Source organism: Vipera berus, assembly GCF_964194415.1.
Source record: "Vipera berus genome assembly, chromosome: 13".
In the NCBI taxonomy this organism is placed as follows: Eukaryota; Metazoa; Chordata; class Lepidosauria; order Squamata; family Viperidae; genus Vipera; species Vipera berus.
In genome coordinates, this window is record NC_138216.1 from 9,046,217 (window position 1) to 9,052,584 (window position 6,368).

Below are 6,368 nucleotides of genomic sequence, written 5' to 3' on the forward strand. Positions count from 1 at the left end.
AGGAAAAGGAGGAGGAGGAGGAGGAGGAGGAGGAGGAGGAGAACAGATTAAAATGTTTAGGATTAGCACACCATAGAGGCAGATAAAACTAGAGAAATACAGCTAGATTCAAATCCTGGAGAGAAGTCATCAGCCAGGTTTCGCCCTAAGCTACAATGTTGACTTTGTCCCATGGTGTGTGAACCCCAAGCCGACTGTGGCTATCATAAACAATGGTTAAGGAAGTTTGCACGCTGTAGGAACCTAATCAATTAATTCTCTGCCTGTGTGGACAGAAGGATTGCAATTTATTGCAAGTACTAGTTGTGTACTACATGTGACAACCTTCATAGATCTGGGCTGTGGGATAGGTTGGCAAGACCAAAGCTTTTTCGTCTAAAGAAAAGCATCCATGGCCGGCTACATTTTGCAAAAACCTACATTAAGTCTGACAGTTTACCGAAATTCTCGGTCATCCAGGTCCTGGTTGTCCCAAAGCTGCTTCTCTTTGAAGATGTTTCGCTTCTCATCCAAGAAGCTTCCTTCAGCTCTGACTGGATTGGTGGCGTCCTTCCATCCAGTCAGAGCTGAAGAAGCTTCTGGTCTAATATCTAAGGGGCTGCCACAAAGAAGAGGGTGGGGGGTCAAGAGGGGCTCACCAAAGGATTGGGAAATCCTCTTGTGAGTTTGGTTAAGCTTTTCAAAAGCTGTCATGGAAAAAAAAAGTCTAGCACCAGTCAGTACACTGAACAGTTGGTGGAGCTAAAATAAATTGTGTTGCTAGGAAGAAGTATCAGCCAGCAAATTTTGGACCCACAAACCTCATACTGGAGAGATTGGTGCCGTCCGTAACCACATCTTTGCCAGGAAGGGCTAGGAACAAGGACATTTCAGAAGTTCCTACGGATTTCCATTTAATTTAATTTAAATTCCTTACCTGGGAAAAAAGAAAGAGCTATGGAATCAAAAAAAACACACGCGCGCGCAAACACAGCCCACTCTTTGCCACCTTAAGAGAAGCAACTGCAGAATCCCAGCGAACCAGAACAACTTGGTGAACCTATTTATCCGTTCATTGATTATTGATTGGTTGAATTAAAACATTTATGTAGCCAGCGGTCTTCGGGCGGTTCCCAAAGATTTTTTTTTAAAAAAAATATCAAATCATTTTAAAAACTATAAAACACAAATTAAAACAGGACACATTAAAAACAACAAAAACCTGCCGCCGGTCCATACTAACAGACCATCATCTAATCTCCCAATTCTGAGTTGGAGTCTCTGTGTGTGTGTGTGTGTGTGTGTGTGTGTGTGTGTGTGTGTGTGTTTGTGTGCATTCAGAACACTGTATACCTTAGACTTTTATTCCCACAGAGGAAGGGAAGCAAAGTTGTTATACATAAAGGGCTGACTGTAGTGTATAACAGAAGGGGGAAAAACACAATGTGAAACTAGGAAAATAGTCTGTGATCTGCTTTAATTACAGCATCCGTTCCTTTTCTCCTTCCTTGCTATTGTGCGTGTTTCTCAAATTCAGCAACTTAAAAGACACGTAGGCTTCAATTCCCACAATTACCCAGCCAGGACTTCAATTCTGGGAGTTGAAATCCAGGTGTCTAATGGTTACCAACTTTGAGAAATTCTGTTCTAATCCATTAATCTAGTCAAATGTCTATCTCTAAATTACTCCTCAACTTAAATGCCAAGGATTGCTCAGGGCCATGGGGCTAAATTGGACCCGTAAACCAGATGTGTGTCAGCTTTAGACTAAATGACACCCCAGGTGAACAGTCCTTTTCGCACCTCTTCTGTTTGTTCAGCTGTTGACTTCTTGGGAACATAAAATCCTTGAGTGGGAAGGGATCTTGAGGTCTTCTAGTCTATCCGCCTTACCCAGGGCAGGAATCCTAATCCCATATAGGACAAATGGCTGTCTAGTCTTTTCTTGAAAATCTCCAGAAGTCACAACTTCAGAAGGCAGGTTGTTCCATTGCTCCAGAGCTGTCACAGTCCAAAAAAAAATTCTTCCTTTTTTAAGTTTGGATCTCTCAAGGTAAGGTTTTTCATCCCGTAGTTCTTGACTTATCTTCAGCTGCTCTTCCATGTAACTTCCCCTTCATCTATCATGTATCCGGCTGAGTTTTGTTGATTTCACCAAAGCGAAGTTCAATCAAATCAGATTAATACTTGCAATAAACCAAAGCTGTGGAAAGTCAGCCCCCCCCCCCACAGAGAAGGAAATATTAAAAGGGCAGAAAAATATATTTCCTCAAAGGATCTTAAAGAGGCAGAAAAGCATGCCCAGTTTTTCTTAATAGCCCCAAGTCTCCCTCCCCCAAGCAGAAACCAGCTCTGTAAAAATGCAGATGTAAATAATCCATTCAGGAAGGTTGGAGGCCCCCAGCTAGAAGATTAAGAAGACAAAGACCCCTAAAATCTACATACCCCACCCAAACTCTAAGACAGGACGTAATAGGATTAATCCACAGATGCCAAAGGGACACAGGAAATTCAAAGCCTCAGACAGGAACAGGAAACAACTCCACGCAAAAGGCTCCAGAGGGTATAAAAAGCCACTCCCTACATGTGCTCACTCTCTTTTCTTCCAGAGCCATCTTCCTGTCTGGATCCCCTCTTCAATAAACTGCAACCTTCTTCCTAAAGCAGTCGCCATGTTGTTTACTCCCGGCTTGGACTGAACCACGATGAAGACTTTTCCTTCAACAATATCTTTTGTCCCAAACATAGAGATGAAGGCATGAAGATGGCTGCAATCCTGATCTTCCTTCTTCTGCATTGACCCAAACTGCATTTAGTCTGCTGTGTGTCTCTTTGTCACCCCACACAATCTGCAACAGATAATCCATTCAGGAAAGTTGGAGCCCTCCAGCTAGAAGCACAAAGACATCTAAAATCTACATACCCCACCCAAATTCTAAGACAGGACATAATAAGATTAAGCCACAGATGCCAAAGGGGCACACTCAGACTCAGGTCAAAATACATGACACAGGAAATACAAAGCCTCAAACAGGAACAGGAAACAACTCCAAGCAAAAGGCTCCAGAGGGTATAAAAACCCACTCCCTACATGTGCTCACTCTCTTTTCTTCCAGAGCCATCTTCCTGTCTGGATCCCCTCTTCAATAAACTGCAACCTTCTTCCTAAAGCAGTCGCCATGTTGTTTACTCCCGGCTTGGACTGAACCACAATGAAGACTTTTCCTTCAACAACAGGATCCAAGAAACCTTTCAGTGATGGGCCCATTAAAAATCTATCTCAACCTGGAGAATTTCCTTTTTAGTGCGTTGCAGGGTCTGGGGTGTTGATGGGTCTCAGGAAAACTTGATTCAGAAAGCACGTGACCCGAACAGTAGAAGCTGAAAACACTTGAAAAATTCAAATCCGTAGGCCTTGGCTGAGAAGAATTGCCCATCTCCTCCTCTTCCTCTCTTTAGAACATAGAATAACAGAGTTGGAAGGGACCTTGGAGGTCTCCTAGCCCAGGGCTTTTCAACCTTTTCACCCATTGTACCACTTTTAGGATATGGCAACATCCGAGGACCACCAGTCACCTAGCAAGGTGTCAAAAAAAAAAGGAAAAAAAGTGATGAAGTACAGGTAGTCCTCGACTTACAACAGTTCTCTTAGTGACTATTTGAATTTACAATGGCACTGGAAAAAGTGCCCCCCAAGCCACAGCCGAGCAAGACACCTGCCTGCCTGCCCGGCGGCGCTCTTCCTCCTGTCCGAGGTTTTCATTGTTGCGACAATTTCTGTTGAGGATTGGCAGCGAGGGTGGGGTGGGGTGGGGGCGTGTTTGGTTTTTATTCCCCCCATCTGCTGGGTGGCTGCAGCAGGTTTTGGTCACTTCACATGACCCTGGGACACTGGGACCGTCATAAATATGAATCAGTTGCCAAGCATCTGACTGTAAATCACAAGACCCTGGAGATGCTGAAACATTCCAGCTGATCGGCGCTTCTTCTGGGCTCAGCAGAAGTGCCGGGATCAGTGCTGAGCTCCAGCTGGAGCCTGGCACTGATCCTGTTGCTTCCGCTGAGCCCTGACAGCCCCGAAGAAGCACTGATCCTGGCGCTTCCGCTGAGCCCTGACAGACCTGCAGCTCCAGCCGTCTCTCGCTCAGGCTTGTCCGGTGCTGCCACCGGTTCAGCTCATTCCCCTCCCCCGCTACCACTTTTCTAGGATGGTTGCGTACCACCTGCCAGGTGCCAATGTACCACAGGTGGTACCCGTACCACTGGTTGAAAAGCCCTGCTCTAGTCTAACCCCCTGCTCAAGCAGGAGACCCTATACCATCAGAATCTTCATCATCTCCTCCTTCTCCTCCTCCTCCAATGGGATAAGACACTTACTTTTATTGGCAAAACAAGGAGAAGGGGTCCAATTTGCCATTTTTTTTAAAGAAAACAAAATTATTGCTATTACATAAAGGATCAGAGGAAAAATTAATACCAATACCAGTACGAATGCAAAGGAATATAAAATATAGATAATAACAGGGTGTTTTTTTTAAAAAAACAAACAAACCCTCCAATGGGGTTCAAAAAAGTCGAGCCACAGTCATGCCATCAAATTCCCCGTCCCTTTCTTACTCCCATGGTGCCAGGTGTCATGACACGCGTGAAAAAAGGCGGGGCTTCAACGACAATAATTGGAGCCACCGTCTTGACTTTTTTTTTTAACCTCTCCCCATGGACACCCTTAAATCTTATGAATGCCCTGGGCTTGTCTCTCAGTGCCAAGCGAGCTGAATTTCAGAAGGGGCCTTGGGGAAAAAAATAAACAAGGATGCTTTGGATCCTGGCTAAGGAATGCGTTTTCAGGAACAGAAATAAACTCTGCGCCTTCATCGCAGAGCCTGGGTGCCTCCACCTCTGCTGGCTTCATTTCAAAGTGTTGGCTGGTTTGAACAGGAAAATCCCTGCCACATGTCGCTATCATGAAACAACTGGGATTAGAAAACCGCGCAGATATTTCATTAGATCTTTCTGCTCTCCGCCCCTCCCTCCGATAATTTTTTTTTTTTTCAGAGTGAGGGGAATATCTGGAGGGCACATACCCCGAAGAAAGAAAGTCCAGGACAAAACTAAATTTATTTATTTTGTTGTAAATTTTTTAAATTATTATTATTTCCATATAATTCAATAGTGCTTAACCAACAAACATGTTGACTGAGTTTATCATTCACTAATACAAATTTAATTCCGTCCTTTATTCTTTTCTCCAGCCATTGATAAAACACACCCCAAATCTGAGACTATTCTGTTTCTTCTTTTCCTTTTGACCTCATAGTAAGTCTGTCCATTTCTGCACATTCTAATATTTTTTTAAAAATTATTTCTTCTTCTGATGGTAATTCTTCCTTTCTTCCAATATTGTGCAGATAGGATTCTTGCCGCGGTTATCACGTGTAAAATCAAATATATACTTGGTTTATCAATCTTTCCTGGCATAATACTTAATAAAAAAAAAGTTCCGGTTTAAAATCTACGTTTTCCCAACATCTTTTCTAGCCAAGTATGTGTTTTTCCCCCAGTACCTCTTAGTTTTTGTCAGGTTTAACGCATAGGTAGTCCCTGCATTAAGAAAACCAAGATCATGGCATCCGGCCCTCTCAATTCCTGGCAAATAGATGGGGAAGAAATGGAGGTAGTGACAGATTTTATTTTCCTGGGCTCCAAGATCACTGCAGATGGGGACTGTAGCCAAGAAATTAAAAGAGGCTTGCTCCTGGGGAGGAAAGCCATGGCAAATCTAGACAGCACACTAAAAAGCAGAGACATCACCCTGCCAACAAAAGTGCGTATAGTCAAGGCTATGGTCTTCCCAGTTGCAATGTATGGCAGTGAAAGTTGGACCATAAGAAAGGCTGAGTGCCAAAGAATTGAGGCCTTTGAACTATGGTGCTGGAGAAGACTCCTGCGAGTCCCTTGGACTGCAAGGCGATCAAACCGGTCAGTCCTAGAGGAGATCAACCCTGACTGCTCTTTAGAAGGCCAGATCCTGAAGCTAAAACTCAAATACTTTGGCCACCTAATGAGAAGGAAGGACTCACTGGAGAAGAGCCTAATGCTGGGAAAGGTTGAGGGCAAGAGAAGAAGGGGACGACGGAGAAGGAGGTGGCTGGATGGAGTCACTGAAGCAGTAGGCGTGAGCCTAAATGGACTCCAGAAGATGGTAGAGGACAGGAAGGCCTGGAGGAAGGTTGTCCATGGGGTCGCGATGGGTCAGACATGACTTTGCAACTAACAACAAGAAGTCCCTGCTTAACGACCAGTTATTTTAGGACAGTTCAAAGTTACAGCAGCTGTGGTGTGGCTGCTTTGCAGCCCATTAAAAAACTCCTGGCCATCAAAAATTGTCA